The sequence below is a fragment of the Nerophis lumbriciformis genome, linkage group LG26, assembly GCF_033978685.3.
Source record: "Nerophis lumbriciformis linkage group LG26, RoL_Nlum_v2.1, whole genome shotgun sequence".
Lineage (NCBI taxonomy): Eukaryota > Metazoa > Chordata > Actinopteri > Syngnathiformes > Syngnathidae > Nerophis > Nerophis lumbriciformis.
Genome location: NC_084573.2, coordinates 33,950,724 through 33,968,294, shown reverse-complemented (window position 1 = coordinate 33,968,294; position 17,571 = coordinate 33,950,724). Strand labels below are relative to the sequence as shown.

Sequence of the window (17,571 nt, the reverse complement as noted above, 5' to 3'; positions counted from 1 at the left end):
TAGCTTATAGATGAAGCTGTTTTTGTGATTAATCACATGACATAATACCTTTATTTTGACAGCGCGAGTTTATACGTAAATAAGTGCTATTTTTTTTTTATTAATCACATGAATTAATACATTAAATATGACAGCCTTAGTTTATACATTAATAATGCTATATTTTCTGTGATTAATCGCATGAGATAATACCTTTAATTTGACAACCCAAATTTATACCCGATTAATGCAATCTTTTTTTTTTTTTATTAATCATATACATATATCACATATGACAGCCTTCGTTTATAAATAAAAGTATTTTTTTGGTGATTAATCACATGAGATAATACCTTGAATTTGACAGCCTTAGTTTATACATTAATAATGCTATATTTTTTGTGATTAATCGTATGAGATAATACCTTTAATTTGACAACCCAAATTTATACCCGATTAATGCAATCTTTTTTTATTATTAATCATTTAAATATATAATATATGACAGCCTTGGTTTATAAATCAAATTATTTTTTTTGTGTGATTAATCACATGAGATAATACCTTTATTTTGACAGCGCAGGTTTATATGTAAATTAGTGCTATATTTTTTTTTTATTAATCACATGAATTAATACCTTTAATTTGACAGCCTCAGTTTATACATTGATAATGCTATATTTTTTGTGGTTAATCACATGAGATAATACCTTTAATTTGACAGCCCAAATTTATACCGAATTAACGCAATCTTTTTTTTGTTTGTTAATCACATAAATATATCAAATATGACAGCCTTAGTTTATAAATTAAAATATTTTTTTTGTGATTAATCACATGAGATAATACCTTTTATATGACAGCCTTAGTTTATACATTAATAATGCTATATTTTTTGTGATTAATCGCATGAGATAATACCTTTAATTTGACAGCCCTAGTTTTTACCTGATTAATGCAATATTTTTTTGGACTAATCACATAAATTAATACATTGCAATTGACAGCCTTAGCTTATATTTTAAGATGTTTTTGTGATTAATCACATGAGATAATACTTTTATTTTGACAGCGCGAGTTTATACCTAAATTAGTGCTTCGTTTTTCGGCAACACGAAGTCAGGCGCATGCGCACTAGCGTCGTTTGGCTTGATAATCATGGTGGACCAACAACACCGGCTTTGCTGCGTAGATTTCCCCCCGGATTAAACGGAGCCAAGCGCTTGGTTAATGTCATTTAAGAGACACTGCCGTGTTTGGATGGAGACAGGTGTGGACAATTTTATTTATTTATTTTTTTAATATACTTTTTTATTAATCACATGAATTAATACATTAAATATGACAGCCTTAGTTTATACATTAATAATGCTATATTTTTTGTGATTAATTGCATGAGATAATACCTTTAATTTGACAACCCAAATTTATACCCGATTAATGCAATCTTTTTTTTAATTTATTAATCATATAAATATAATCACATATGACAGCCTTCGTTTATAAATGAAAGTATTTTTTTGGTGATTAATCACATGAGAGAAGACCTTTTATATGACAGCCTTAGTTTATACATTAATAATGCTATATTTTTTGTGATTAATTGCATGAGATAATACCTTTAATTTGACAACCCAAATATATACCCGATTAATGCAATCTTTTTTTTATTATTAATCATTTAAATATATAATATATGACAGCCTTAGTTTATAAATTAAATCTTTTTTTTTGTGATTAATCACATGAGAGAATACCTTTTATATGACAGCCTTAGTTTATACATTAATAATGCTATATTTTTTGTGATTAATCGCATGAGATAATACCTTTAATTTGACAGCCCTAGTTTTTACCTGATTAATGCAATATTTTTTTTGGACTAATCACATGAATTAATACATTGCATTTGACAGCCTTAGCTTATAGATGAAGCTGTTTTTGTGATTAATCACACGAGATAATACCTTTATTTTGACAGCGCGAGTTTATACCTAAATTAGTGCTTCGTTTTTCGGCAACACGAAGTCAGGCGCATGCACACTATCGTCGTTTGGCTTGATAATCATGGTGGACTAACAACACCGACTTTGCTGCGGAGATTTCCCCTCGGATCAAATGGAGCCAAGCGCTTGGTCAACGTCATTTAAGAGACACTGCTGTGTTTGGATGGAGACAGGTGTGGACAATTTTATTTTTTTAATATATTTTTTTATTAATCACATGAATTAATACATTAAATATGACAGCCTTAGTTTATACATTAATAATGCTATATTTTTTGTGATTAATCGCACGAGATAATACCTTTAATTTGCCAGCCCTAGTTTTTACCTGATTAATGCAATATTTTTTTGGACTAATCACATAAATTAATACATTGCAATTGACAGCCTTAGCTTATATATTAAGCTGTTTTTGTGATTAATCACATGAGATAATACCTTTATTTTGACAGCGCGAGTTTATACCTAAATTAGTGCTTAGTTTTTCGGCAACACGAAGTCAGGCGCATGCACACTAGCGTCGTTTGGCTTGATAATCATGGTGGACCAACAACAACGGCTTTGCTGCGTAGATTTCCCCCCGGATTAAACAGAGCCAAGCGCTTGGTTAACGTCATTTAAGAGACACTGCTGTGTTTGGATGGAGACAGGTGTGGACAATTTTATTTATGTTTTTAATATACTTTTTTATTAATCACATGAATTAATACATTAAATATGACAGCCTTAGTTTATACATTAATAATGCTATATTTTCTGTGATTAATCGCATGAGATAATACCTTTAATTTGACAGCCCAAATTTATACCCGATTAATGCAATCTTTTTTTAATTTTTATTAATCATATAAATATATCACATATGACAGCCTTCGTTTATAAATGAAAGTATTTTTTCGGTGATTAATCACATGAATTAATACCTTTAATTTGACAGCCTCAGTTTATACATTGATAATGCTATATTTTTTGTGATTAATCGCATGAGATAATACCTTTAACTTGACAGCCCTAGTTTTTACCTGATTAATTGCAATATTTTTTAGGACTAATCACATTAATTAATACTTTACATTTGACAGCCTTAGGTTATACATGAAGATGTTTTTGTGATTAATCACATGAGATAATACTTTTATTTTGACAGCGCGAGTTTATACCTAAATTAGTGCTTAGTTTTTCGGCAACACGAAGTCAGGCGTATAATCATGGACCAACAACACCGGCTTTGCTGCGTAGATTTCCCCCCGGATTAAACAGAGCCAAGCGCTTGGTTAACGTCATTTAAGAGACACTGCCGTGTTTGGATGGAGACAGGTGTGGACAATTTTATTTATTTATTTTTTTAATACATTTTTTTATTAATCACATGAATTAATACATTAAATATGACAGCCTTAGTTTATACATTAATAATGCTATATTTTCTGTGATTAATCGCAAGAGATAATACCTTTAATTAGACAGCCTAAATTTATACCCGATTAATGCAATCTTTTTTTTAAATTAATTATATAAATATATCAAATATGACAGCCTTAGTTTATAAATAAGTATATGCATGATTAATGCAATATTTTTTGGATTAATCATATGAATCATTACATTTGACAGTCTTAGTTTATACATTATTAATGCTATATTTTTTTTGTGATTAATCGCATAAAAGTACACCACTTGTTGCAGCTTGTACTTCTTCTGGAGTACTTTGAAGAACCACAAAAGAAAGTCTCACATGAGGTATGGACTATGCAAAAAGAGTACGTTGAGGAGCACATTTAGCTTTAATGCCTGCAGGAACATTTTGTGGAAAAAGTCGGTGTTGTTGCGGCTGGATATTTTTTGTCCCCAGGTTGTGCCCCCGTCAAGGTGTCGTCTCATTAGAAGGCAGATTATGCATCTTGTCATTTTTAGCACGGCGTGTTTTCCCACCACCAGCAAACTTACCAGAAAAAACCCCACTTTTGAATGCAGTTTGAAATGCCAAACCAGCGGCTGATGATGCACTCCGTCGCAATAATTCCCTGCACTTAAAGAGCAAAGGTTAAAAGTGGATGTTTTTCCAAAGGTAAAATTAGCATAATAAAGAGCATTTTTTTGTAATCAAGCAAAGCTGCTGTCACCACACAACCTCGGAGTGACTCGGCAGGTAATTTGCTCAATTTAAGTGTCAGTAAAAAAAAAAAAAAAAAAAAAAAAAAAAAAAGGGGGGGTTTAAATGTTGATTGATGAGAAAAATAAAAGTAGAAGTAGGACTTGTATGATGTGACAAGTCATGATGGATAGGATCTCCAGCTACAAATGCCTTAAGAAGCTCGGAGACAGCTGATGGTCACACGCGCTGTCATTGGGAGACAGTGACGCTTTTATTTTTAGACTCAAAAAGAAAAGGAAGTTGTTGTCTGATCAGTGATGTTGCTGCGGAGTCCTGCAGGGAAGAAGTCCTGCTGGACTGGACTCTATAACATTTAGCCGGGGTCTTTGGGAACCTAACCATTCGATCCGGAATCGATTCTCGCAATGTACTACCGTAAATTCTGGACTATAAATTGTTTCTAGAGATGTCCGATAATTACTTTTTTGGCGATATTGTCCAACTCTTAATCACCGATTCCGATTGTGGGGGGGGGGGGCGTGGCCTGCGGACCTGCAAGGAAGCGGAGTGCGTCAGGAACGGCTTTGAGATTAGTGACAGGTGCGTAGATGACACAGCTGTGAGTGTTTGTCCGATCACCTGTCGCTCTGTTAAAGGCGGCAGTCGGGAAGGAGAGGGTGTGGTTGATGGTGGAGAACGAGCGAGAGCGAGAGCGAGAGAGACTGTAACACGGCTGAAAAGCACAAGAAGGACAACTTATGGAAAAATAAATCATTGTTCACAAAGATGAACACGGCTGTCATGTCCGTCATTGGTGGTCCGGAGAACCCGGAGGAGGAAGACCTCCACACCGATATATACAGTCGTGGAATTAACACATTATTATGCCTAATTTTGTTGTGATGCATTAAACAATGTAACAAGGTTTTCCAAAATAAATCAACTCAAGTTATGGAAAAAAAATGCCAACATGGCACTGCCATATTTATTATTGAAGTCACAAAGTGCATAATTTTTTTAAAAACATGCCTCAAAACAGCAGCTTGGAATTTGGGACATGCTCTCCTTGAGAGAGCATGAGGAGGTTGAGGTGGGCGGGGTTCGGGGGCGTCCCGGAAGAGTCAGTGCTGCAAGGGATTCTGTGTTGTGTTTTAGTGTGTTCCTGCCTTCTCTGTTGTCTGCACCTGTGTTTTAGTGATTCATCCTCAGCGAGGTGCGGACCTGGTGACACACCTGCTCGCAATTAGCCCGCCAGTACTTAAGCTCATCACCTACAGCTTGACCTTGCTGGTCATTGTTTCCTGAACTCCGCACGTGCATGCACCTACTTCGCCTCATGGTACGTTGCTTTCCCTTGTCCTGTTATTGCTAACTTCTTTGTGTTTGTTCCCTAGCCTCCTTGAGGCAACAAAGACTTTATGCAGTACTTGGTGCACCCTGGCCTCCCCCCCTGCCAACCACTGAGGAACCTGTTTTGTTAATATACATGGTGTGCACTTTTTGCCCCATCGCTCTTTGTTAAATTTTTGGACTTATTAAATATATTACTTTTTGTATTTCAAACTTGCCTCCCGTCTCTGCATCCCGGGATCACCCCCCTTGACCAGTTCGTAACATTCTGGGTATTTGTTCTGTTGTGTTTATGGTGTGTTACGGTGCGGATGTTCTCCCGAAATGTGTTTGTCATTCTTGTTTGGTGTGGGTTCACAGTGTGGCGCATATTTGTAACAGTGTTGAAGTTGTTTATACGGCCACCCTCAGTGTGACCAAGTATGCGATTGCATTCACTTGTGTGTGTGAAAAGCCGTAGATGTTATGTGACTGGCGCTCTGTACTTCTCCCTACGTCCGTGTACACGGTGGCGTTTTAAAAAGTCGTAAATTTTACTTTCTGAAACCGATACCGAAAACACTCCTACAGACATCACACATGGGACGCTTTAGTAAGTAAGAGTTGTTTTAGTTATATTGTAAAAATTACAAACGTTGCTTGAATGGATGAATGAATCCATACGAGTAGCTACTTGTAAAATTTAGTGGGTGCGACTTATACACCGGTGCACTCCACAGTTGGGAAAATACGGTATGTTTAGGACAAAACAAGAGCAGGTAGCACAGCTCCACCGCCTCAGTCGTTAGTGCAGAGTGCCATGACAGAAAAATGTAAACAGCAAGCAGGAATTGTGAGAACTGTAGTGTTTCAGGGAAATATCACAGAAAACTTCAACACAGCTGAGTGCGCGACTATGGAAGCTCTCATGACTGTGCACATTCCGCGCGGCGTCAGCTGCACGCTTGAGTCTATAATTACCTTAATCTGCTCAATACATACTTTTTTTCTGGCTCTCAACCAAGGCATATGCTTCCTCTCCCTCCGTTTCCCGAAATCTAAAACATGGAATAGATCATTTGGTCTCTAATTCAGTTGACAAGATCAGGTTTGGGGGAACCCTGCCTGTCTTGACCATACTTGACAACCTTGAGACCTCCGATTTCGGGAGGTGGGCGTGCAGGGGGCGTGGTTAAGAGGGGAGGAGTATATTTACAGCTAGAATTCACCAAGTCAAGTATTTCATATATATATATATATATATATATATATATATATATATATAAGAAATACTTGACGAAATACTAAGTCAAGTATTTTATATATATATATATATATATATATATATATATATATATATATATATATATAAATATAAGAAATACTTGACTTTCAGTGAATTCTAGCTATAAATATATATTTATTTTATTATATATATATATATATATATATATATATATATATATATATATATATATATATATATATATATATATAAAAATTTAAAATAAATACTTGAATTTCAGTGTTCATTTATTTACACATATACACACACATAACACTCATCTACTCATTGTTGAGTTAAGGGTTGAATTGTCCATCCTTGTTCTATTCTCTGTCACTATTTTTCTAACCATGCTGAACACCCTCTCTGATGATGCATTGCTGTGTGGCACGCACAAAAGTGCTTTCATCAAATGCACTAGATGGCAGTATTGTCCTGTTTAAGAGTGTCACAACATTGCTGTTTACGGCAGACAAACTACTTTACGGTAGACAAAAACGTGACTGCTGTTGTTGTGGGTTGTTACCGCGCTGGGAGGACGTTAATGAAACTGCCTAACAATAAACCCACATAAGAAACCAAGAACTCGCCCTCGATCATTCTACAGTTATAACGTGATTGGGCAGGTACGTTGTTTATATTGTGGGTTAGCATGGACTCAGGTCCATGCGGACCTGAGTCCGCCTGAATTTCGGGAGATTTTCGGGAGAAAATTTGTCCCGGGAGGTTTTCGGGAGAGCCTCTGAATTTCGGGAGTCTCTCGGAAAATCCGGGAGGGTTTGCTGACCATTTGCTGCTGGATACATTAGGTAGAAGCAGAGTGTTGTGTGTCTGGGTAAAGCCATCGAGGCCAACTATCAGGAACTGATTGCTGATTGGATTGAGCGTTGCTTTGATCTATCGATGAACTAGGAAGACGACGGCGGTCGTTCAAGGAGCCTAGAGCAGTGGTTCTTAACCTTGTATGAGGTACCGAACCCCACCAGTTTCATATGCGCATTCACCGAACCAGAACCATAATCATAAAATGATGTTATTATATTAAAGAAATACTAATAAAGATATATTTTTACAAACAAAGTTACAGGAATGTACACATGATCCCATGTTTACATATCATTGTGCAACATGTGAATGTTTTAGTGGGAACTAAATGTGATATCTGAAAGGGATACACATTATTTCCAAGGCAGGACTCCCACCCAGACATACAATACTAGTACACAGCTCATGAAAAACAATATGTTATAGTCATTGTAAGTGGGGCCAAAACACTTATATTAGAAAAAAATCTCATGGAAATGACTGCTGTCATTTGATTACAATAATAAAACATTGAACTTGTTATTTAGCCAGGTTTGGGACAGGTGTGCTGCAGGTCTGACGTCGCTCACATGTGCTCCACTGAATGCTCAAGGGGTTTTTGCGTTTGCTCACACATATGGAAAATTAGAGGGAAAATTGTTTGGGGGTATCCATAATACGCCGACTGGGAGAAGTTTTTATTTACACGATGAGTTGGGCGTGTCTTGACCTCCGCGTCGGAGACTCTGCCGAACCCTTAGGGTTCGATCGAACCGATGTTAAGAACCACTGGCCTAGAGGCTGCCCGTCGTGCTAGATGGGTTGGGTTTAGCCGTGTGTGTCTCAGACTTTGGCGATTTGTGAAGTACATTGCAAATTGGATAACATCAATTTGAGAACCGGAACAGACAACTAGAGCAGGCGAACCATTGGAGTGTGTCTGCTTGCCCTAACAAAAAACAACCCGTATCTACAATTTCGCGCCCTCTGCACTGGCCTTGGCAGGGTCATGCAGTGAACAACCCAGTGAGAATAATACAGTAGACCAAAAACCCCCCTGAAATCCCTTCCCTTTTCTTCAAAGGCACCTGGGATGTTGACTCTGTCACGTGACGCCAATGGAGCGATTTCCAGGCTTATGGACAAAACACGCACACATGGACTACTACTACACAGATATCCACAATCCTCCATCCCACGCTTTTGCGGTTTCAGCCCCGCGGTATAATGGACTACGGAGCTGCACCCATGAGGTCCAGATGTCCCCCGGCGTTGCAAGTCTTGAGTTTTTGTGTGTCGTAAATATGTGCTCATACAGTACATGCTTATTGTTGCTAGAGGTTTTTCTCTGGTCTCAAACTGAGCCACCTCCCAAATTAGCTTATTTTGGGAGTTCCATGTTCATCTTCTTACCTCGTTACGGGCCCATCAGTCTTCCGGTTCAATTTATTGTATGTCTGTTCTTAGACGGGTTATACCAACCAATAATGTTGTTGTACTTTTTTAAGTGCAATGACAAAAAAGTTAATCCCATTCTATTCTAATATGGAAGACCGTGGCCTCATTAGCATGTTGAGCTGGTGTTTGAAAGGTTAATGAAGCAGCAAAGATATTACTACTTGTATGCAAAGTGTCCTGTGGGAGGACATGATTATGTTCAACGAGGGTCACCCTGGACAGTCTGCACAATGCCGCCGCTGCGGTTGGTCTTAGAATCAATGCTGCCAAGTCAAAGGTGATGACCTCATTGATCTCGGCAGATGTCAGGTACCCGATCTCTCTTGAGGGTGTCGACCGAGAGGACACTGGGTCCTTTGTCTACCTTGGTCCAACGGTGGTTCCGACGCGACAGGGTGCAGCTTAAATGGTGCGTCGCATAGGTACCGCCAGAACCACATTTGTGTGACGGAGGGAGACCGCCTTGGCGACCCTAGGGGGAATCTACCAGGCTATTGTTCAAACTATACTCCTCTAAGGCGAGAAAACCTGGCCTTTGAGGGTAGACGATCAACGAAGGCTGGAAGTCTTCGACAATGACCGCATCCTACGGTGGAGGCAGTACCTATCCCCTGTCTTATCGACGCCTGAATCTATGGTTTCTTCCTTCTCTGCTGTTGCAACGACCATTAGAATGGTCTGGTCTTGCGGTTCGACGGCCGGAGGGTGAGTTGGTTTGCGATGTCCTCCTCCCGCCTCCACTACCTCACAAGCTGCGTATCCATTGCAGTTTTTCGCAAAATACAAGAAAACATTTTAAACATTTCGATAAAGTACATTTGCAACTTGTAGGTGTTTGTATTAAAGGGTGTTTTGCGTCATGAGCTCTATTTCTCGTAAAACCTCATCCCCCGAGACTCCACTTCGAGGAAGATATTTCAGCCACCGCTGTTTCCGTGAGGTCAATAGAAGACCAAGGCATCGGGTAATTGCTCGAAGGCAGCGTCCTTAAGGCCTGATTGACATTGTTAGGGCACGTGGGTCTCTCCGAGACTGTGGGTCGGCCTCTATTGCGGCCTGGAGCGGCGGTGCCGCCTCGCAGAAATGAGACCTGTCCTGCATTTGCACAAGTTCAGTGTTTCGGTCCCATTTTTATAGTCTTTGGTATGACTCGACCGGGGTTTGAACTCACGACCTTCCAGTCTCAGGGCGGCCACTGTAACCACAAAGCCATAGAGCAGGTTTCCTTACCAGTTTCTTATTGCGATATTCAGGTTTTGCGCATTTCTAGGGGTAATGGAAACACAGCTACTGGCACAAGCGAGTTGGTGGACAGCTGAAGACCTGGGCAATGACGATCAAGGAGGACCTCTCCGAACTCTCGGGTCCGCAGGGGTTTGAACTCACGACCTTCCAGTCTCAGGGCGGACACACTAGCTACAAGGCCACAGAGCAGGTTCCCTTATCAGTGTCTTATAGCGATATTTAGGTTTTGCGCATTTCTAGGGGTAATGGAAACACAGCTACTGGCACAAGCGCATTGGTGGACAGCTGAAGACCTGGGCAAAGACGATCAAGGAGGACCTCTCCAAACTCTCGGGTCCGCAGGGGTTTGAACTCACGACCTTCCAGTCTCAGGGCGGCCACTCTAACCACAAGGCCACAGAGCAGGTTTCCTTACCATTTTCTTATTGCGATATTTAGGTTTTGCGCTTTTCTAGGGGTAATGGAAACACAGCTACTGGCACAAGCGCGTTGGTGGACAGCTGAAGACCTGGGCAATGACGATCAAGGAGGACCTCTCCGAACTCTCGGGTCCGCAGGGGTTTGAACTCACGACCTTCCAGTCTCAGGGCGGACAATCTAACCACAAGGCCACAGAGCAGGTTTCCTTACCATTTTCTTTTTGCGATATTTAGGTTTTGCGCATTTCTAGGGGTAATGGAAACACAGCTACTGGCACAAGCGCGTTGGTGGACAGCTGAAGACCTGGGCAATGATGATTAAGGAGGACCTCTCCGAACTCTCGGGTCCGCAGGGGTTTGAACTCACGACCTTCCAGTCTCAGGGCGGACACTCTAACCGCAAGGCCACAGAGCAGGTTTCCTTACCATTTTCTTATTGCGATATTTAGGTTTTGCGCATTTCTAGGGGTAATGGAAACACAGCTACTGGCACAAGCGCGTTGGTGGACAGCTAAAGACCTGGGCAATGACGATCAAGGAGGATCTCTCCGAACTCTCGGGTCTGCAGGGGTTTGAACTCACGACCTTCCAGTCTCAGGGCGGCCACTCTAACCACAAGACCACAGAGCAGGTTTCCTTACCAGTTTCTTATTGCGATATTTAGGTTTTGCGCATTTCTAGGGGTAATGGAAAAACAGCTACTGGCACAAGCGCGTTGGTGGACATGCTGAAGAACTGGGCAATGACGATCAAGGAGGACCTCTCCGAACTCTCGGGTCCGCAGGGGTTTGAACTCACGACCTTCCAGTCTCAGGGCAGACACTCTAACCGCAAGGCCACAGAGCAGGTTTCCTTACCAGTTTCTTATTGCGATATTCAGGTTTTGCGCATTTCTAGGGGTAATGGAAACACAGCTACTGGCACAAGCGCGTTGGTGGACAGCTGAAGACCTGGGCAATGACAATCAAGGAGGACCTCTCCGAACTCTCGGGTCCGCAGGGGTTTGAACTCACGACCTTCCAGTCTCAGGGCGGACAATCTAACCACAAGGCCACAGAGCAGGTTTCCCTACCAGTTTCTTATTGCGACATTTAGGTTTTGCGCATTTCTAGGGGTAATGGAAACACAGCTACTGGCACAAGTGCGTTGGTGGACAGCTGAAGACCTGGGCAATGATGATTAAGGAGGACCTCTCCGAACTCTCGGGTCCGCAGGCGGTCAGCCTGCGTTGGTGGAACTGAGATTGCTCCGCTGTCTCCTGCGACCGCTCTGCGTGGGCCGCCATGATACGGGATGTAATCAGGGCCAGAGATGAAGCCGGCTCAACCTGCCCAGATTGTACATGAGAACACTGGACAGCACAGAAGTCGTCAAAAACCAGGGATTTCACTTTCAATGGACCCGTATTAGACTATGAAGCGTTTATCTAAGAGCGATAAGTAGTTAACTCCCCCACCAATTTTACTTCACATCTTATATTCCAAATGAATGATGGCTCACAGCCAATTAGGAGCAAATCATCCAGCAGGACAAGCAATAATAGCGATGATCCCGTCCATCAAGCTGTCCCTCTCGTTTCCCTCCTTCCTCAAGGACAAAAGCAGGTGTTAATAGGACCTCACTGAGCACAATGTGGCAAACAAACCCCCCGCCCCCGAGAATGCAAACACCGCGGGATAATGAGCTAATAAATTGCTTTGGGGTGGATAAACATCCCATAAATATCACAAGTGTTTCTGCATGGAGCGTGTTTGATCAGGCCTCATCCTTTTTCAAAAGGCGGTGTCCTTTAAAACGTGGAACAATTGTAAGAATATCTGGATAATGCTCCCAAATGGGGATAAGTCCATACATAAACACACACAGGGAACATTAAACGCTTGGCACAGCTGGAGGGTTTGAGCAGAAAAGTGCACATTAGTGGCCTGCGGGAGGTCATTTTAATGCGCTCCTCCTGTTCCCCCCATGCACAAATGAGAAAATAGGTGTCCCGCTGCTGGGTTGTCATCTGAGGGCACTGGGAAATTGTAAAAGTGACCAGAAATCAGTTGGACAGGATAAGGAAATGGGAAGGGTCTGCAGAGTTATTCCTTCATCGTAGTTGTCATTTCTTCCTGTAGTCTATTCTATTTGCGGAACGGCGGGTGAAGTCGATTGATCAATAAACATTTAACCTCACTTTTACCTTTGGAAGTCGTTGAAGACTCTCGTTATGTAGGGCATTAACAGCACATGGACGGCACAAGACGCCGACGCAAAGAGAGGAGACCGACCGTTTTCGTTGTTTATCGTTCTGTGTACATTCAATTAAATCAACTCGTAGATTCCTGACTAGGGATGCATACCGAGTTCCGGAATTTTTTTGGGACCTGTTTGACGCCGACGCAAAGAAAGGAGACCGATCGTTTTCGTTGTTTATCGTTCTGTGTACATTCACTTAAATCAACTCGTAGATTCCTGACTAGGGATGCATACCGAGTTCCGGAATTTTTTTGGGACCTGTTTCAAATTGACTCTGTCACATTACCAGCACATGGACGGCACAAGACGCCGACGCAAAAAAAGGAGACCGATCGTTTTCGTTGTTTATCGTTCTGTGTACATTCACTTAAATCAACTCGTAGATTCCTGACTCGGGATGCACACCGAGTTCCGGAATTTTTTTGGGACCTGTTTCAAATTGACTCCGTCACATTAACAGCACATGGACGGCACAAGACGCCGACGCAAAGAAAGGAGACCGACCGTTTTCGTTGTTTATCGTTCTGTGTACATTCAATTAAATCAACTCGTAGATTCCTGACTAGGGATGCACACCGAGTTCCGGAATTTTTTTGGGACCTGTTTCAAATTGACTCTGTCACATTAACAGCACATGGACGGCACAAGACGCCGACGCAAAGAAAGGAGACCGATCGTTTTCGTTGTTTATCGTTCTGTGTACATTCACTTAAATCAACTCGTAGATTCCTGACTAGGGATGCACACCGAGTTCCGGAATTTTTTTGGGACCTGTTTCAAATTGATTCTGTCACATTACCAGCACATGGACGGCACAAGACGCCGACGCAAAGAAAGGAGACCGACCGTTTTCGTTGTTTATCGTTCTGTGTACATTCACTTAAATCAACTCGTAGATGCCTGACTAGGGATGCATACCGAGTTCCAGAATTTTTTTGGGACCTGTTTCAAATTGACTCTGTCACATTACCAGCACATGGACGGCACAAGACGCCGACGCAAAGAAAGGAGACCGACCGTTTTCGTTGTTTATCGTTCTGTGTACATTCAATTAAATCAACTCGTAGATTCCTGACTAGGGATGCATACCGAGTTCCAGAATTTTTTTGGGACCTGTTTCAAATTGACTCTGTCACATTAACAGCACATGGACGGCACAAGACGCCGACGCAAAGAAAGGAGACCGATCGTTTTCGTTGTTTATCGTTCTGTGTACATTCACTTAAATCAACTCGTAGATTCCTGACTAGGGATGCATACCGAGTTCCGGAATTTTTTTGGGACCTGTTTCAAATTGACTCTGTCACATTACCAGCACATGGACGGCACAAGACGCCGACGCAAAAAAAGGAGACCGATCGTTTTCGTTGTTTATCGTTCTGTGTACATTCACTTAAATCAACTCGTAGATTCCTGACTCGGGATGCACACCGAGTTCCGGAATTTTTTTGGGACCTGTTTCAAATTGACTCCGTCACATTAACAGCACATGGACGGCACAAGACGCCGACGCAAAGAAAGGAGACCGATCGTTTTCGTTGTTTATCGTTCTGTGTACATTCACTTAAATCAACTCGTAGATTCCTGACTAGGGATGCACACCGAGTTCCGGAATTTTTTTGGGACCTGTTTCAAATTGATTCTGTCACATTACCAGCACATGGACGGCACAAGACGCCGACGCAAAGAAAGGAGACCGACCGTTTTCGTTGTTTATCGTTCTGTGTACATTCACTTAAATCAACTCGTAGATGCCTGACTAGGGATGCATACCGAGTTCCAGAATTTTTTTGGGACCTGTTTCAAATTGACTCCGTCACATTACCAGCACATGGACGGCACAAGACGCCGACGCAAAGAAAGGAGACCGACCGTTTTCGTTGTTTATCGTTCTGTGTACATTCAATTAAATCAACTCGTAGATTCCTGACTAGGGATGCACACCGAGTTCCGGAATTTTTTTGGGACCTGTTTCAAATTGACTCTGTCACATTACCAGCACATGGACGGCACAAGACGCCGACGCAAAGAAAGGAGACCGACCTTTTTCGTTGTTTATCGTTCTGTGTACATTCAATTAAATCAACTCGTAGATTCCTGACTAGGGATGCACACCGAGTTCCGGAATTTTTTTGGGACCTGTTTCAAATTGACTCTGTCACATTACCAGCACATGGACGGCACAAGACGCCGACGCAAAGAAAGGAGACCGACCGTTTTCGTTGTTTATCGTTCTGTGTACATTCACTTAAATCAACTCTTAGATTCCTGACTAGGGATGCACACCGAGTTCCGGAATTTTTTTGGGACCTGTTTCAAATTGACTCTGTCACATTAACAGCACATGGACGGCACAAGACGCCGACGCAAAGAAAGGAGACCGACCTTTTTCGTTGTTTATCGTTCTGTGTACATTCAATTAAATCAACTCGTAGATTCCTGACTAGGGATGCACACCGAGTTCCGGAATTTTTTTGGGACCTGTTTCAAATTGACTCTGTCACATTACCAGCACATGGACGGCACAAGACGCCGACGCAAAGAAAGGAGACCGACCGTTTTCGTTGTTTATCGTTCTGTGTACATTCACTTAAATCAACTCTTAGATTCCTGACTAGGGATGCACACCGAGTTCCGGAATTTTTTTGGGACCTGTTTCAAATTGACTCTGTCACATTAACAGCACATGGACGGCACAAGACGCCGACGCAAAGAAAGGAGACCGACCTTTTTCGTTGTTTATCGTTCTGTGTACATTCAATTAAATCAACTCGTAGATTCCTGACTAGGGATGCACACCGAGTTCCGGAATTTTTTTGGGACCTGTTTCAAATTGACACTGTCACATTAACTGCACAAGACGCCGACGCAAAGAAAGGAGACCGACCGTTTTCGTTGTTTATCGTTCTGTGTACATTCAATTAAATCAACTCGTAGATTCCTGACTAGGGATGCATACAGAGTTCCGGAATTTTGTTGGGACCTGTTTCAAATTGACTCTGTCACATTAACAGCACATGGACGGCACAAGATGCCGACGCAAAGAAAGGAGACCGATCGTTTTCGTTGTTTATCGTTCTGTGTACATTCAATTAAATCAACTCGTAGATTCCTGACTAGGGATGCACACCGAGTTCCGGAATTTTTTTGGGACCTGTTTCAAATTGATTCTGTCACAATAACTGCACATGGACGGCACAAGATGCCGACGCAAAGAAAGGAGACCGATCGTTTTCGTTGTTTATCGTTCTGTGTACATTGAATTAAATCAACTCGTAGATACCTGACTAGGGATGCACACCGAGTTCCGGAATTTTTTTGGGACCTGTTTCAAATTGACTCTGTCACATTACCAGCACATGGACGGCACAAGATGCCGACGCAAAGAAAGGAGACCGATCGTTTTCGTTGTTTATCGTTCTGTGTACATTCAATTAAATCAACTCGTAGATTCCTGACTAGGGATGCACACCGAGTTCCGGAATTTTTTTGGGACCTGTTTCAAATTGATTCTGTCACAATAACTGCACATGGACGGCACAAGATGCCGACGCAAAGAAAGGAGACCGATCGTTTTCGTTGTTTATCGTTCTGTGTACATTGAATTAAATCAACTCGTAGACTCCTGACTAGGGATGCACACCGAGTACCGGAATTATTTTTGGGACCTGTTTCAAATTGACTCTGTCACATTAACTGCACATGGACGGCACAAGACGCCGACGCAAAGAAAGGAGACCGATCGTTTTCGTTGTTTAATCGTTCTGTGTACATTCAATTAAATCAACTCGTAGATTCCTGACTAGGGATGCATACCGAGTTCCGGAATTTCTTTGGGACCTGATTCAAATTGACTCTGTCACATTAACTGCACATGGACGGCACAAGACGCCGACGCAAAGAAAGGAGACCGATCGTTTTCGTTGTTTATCGTTCTGTGTACATTCAATTAAATCAACTCGTAGATTCCTGACTAGGGATGCATACCGAGTTCCGGAATTTTTTTGAGACCTGTTTCAAATTGACTCTGTCACATTAACAGCACATGGACGGCACAAGACGCCGACGCAAAGAAAGGAGACCGATCGTTTTCGTTGTTTATCGTTCTGTGTACATTCACTTAAATCAACTCGTAGATTCCTGACTAGGGATGCATACAGAGTTCCGGAATTTTGTTGGGACCGGTTTCAAATTGGCTCGGTCCAAGAGGACTGTTGAGATTCGGGACAAAAGATACGGCTATCAGTATTTTCTTTATTCCAGCTGACTTGCTGTCCAATTGACTTCAGGTGTCAACAGACACGGGTATTGATTGATTGATTGATTGAAACCTTTATTAGTAGATTTCACAGTATAGTACATATTCCGTACAATTGACCACTAAATGGTAACACCCGAATAAGTTTTTCGACTTGTTTAAGTCAATTCATGGTACAAATATATACTATCAGCATAATACAGTCATCAAGTTAATCATCAGAGTATATACATTGAATTATTTACATTGTTTACAATCCGGGGGGTGGGATCTGGGGTTGATATCAGCACTTCAGTTATCAACAATTGCATTATCAGAGAAATGGACATTGAAACAGTGTAGGTCTGACTTGGTAGGATATGTACAGCGAGCAGTGAACAATTATATACATTTGATTATTTACATTTGATTATTTACAATCCGGGGAGGTGGGATGTGGAGGGGGGAGGGTG

General features: G+C 41.6%; 1 long non-coding RNA gene across 2 annotated transcripts in view; it reads right to left on the bottom strand.

Moving 5' to 3' along the window:
• LOC140679869 (uncharacterized) overlaps nt 1–17,571 on the bottom strand; it is a 352,424-nt gene that overhangs the window by 174,933 nt on the left and 159,920 nt on the right. The window contains exon 3 of one of the 2 annotated variants that reach the window (XR_012051203.1): nt 4,718–4,813. The exons of the other annotated variant lie outside the window; for it this stretch is intronic. This is a non-coding gene — a long non-coding RNA (uncharacterized lncRNA). Of the gene's footprint in view, nt 1–4,717; nt 4,814–17,571 lie in introns of those variants that run through there. 2 annotated transcript variants of the gene reach the window in all.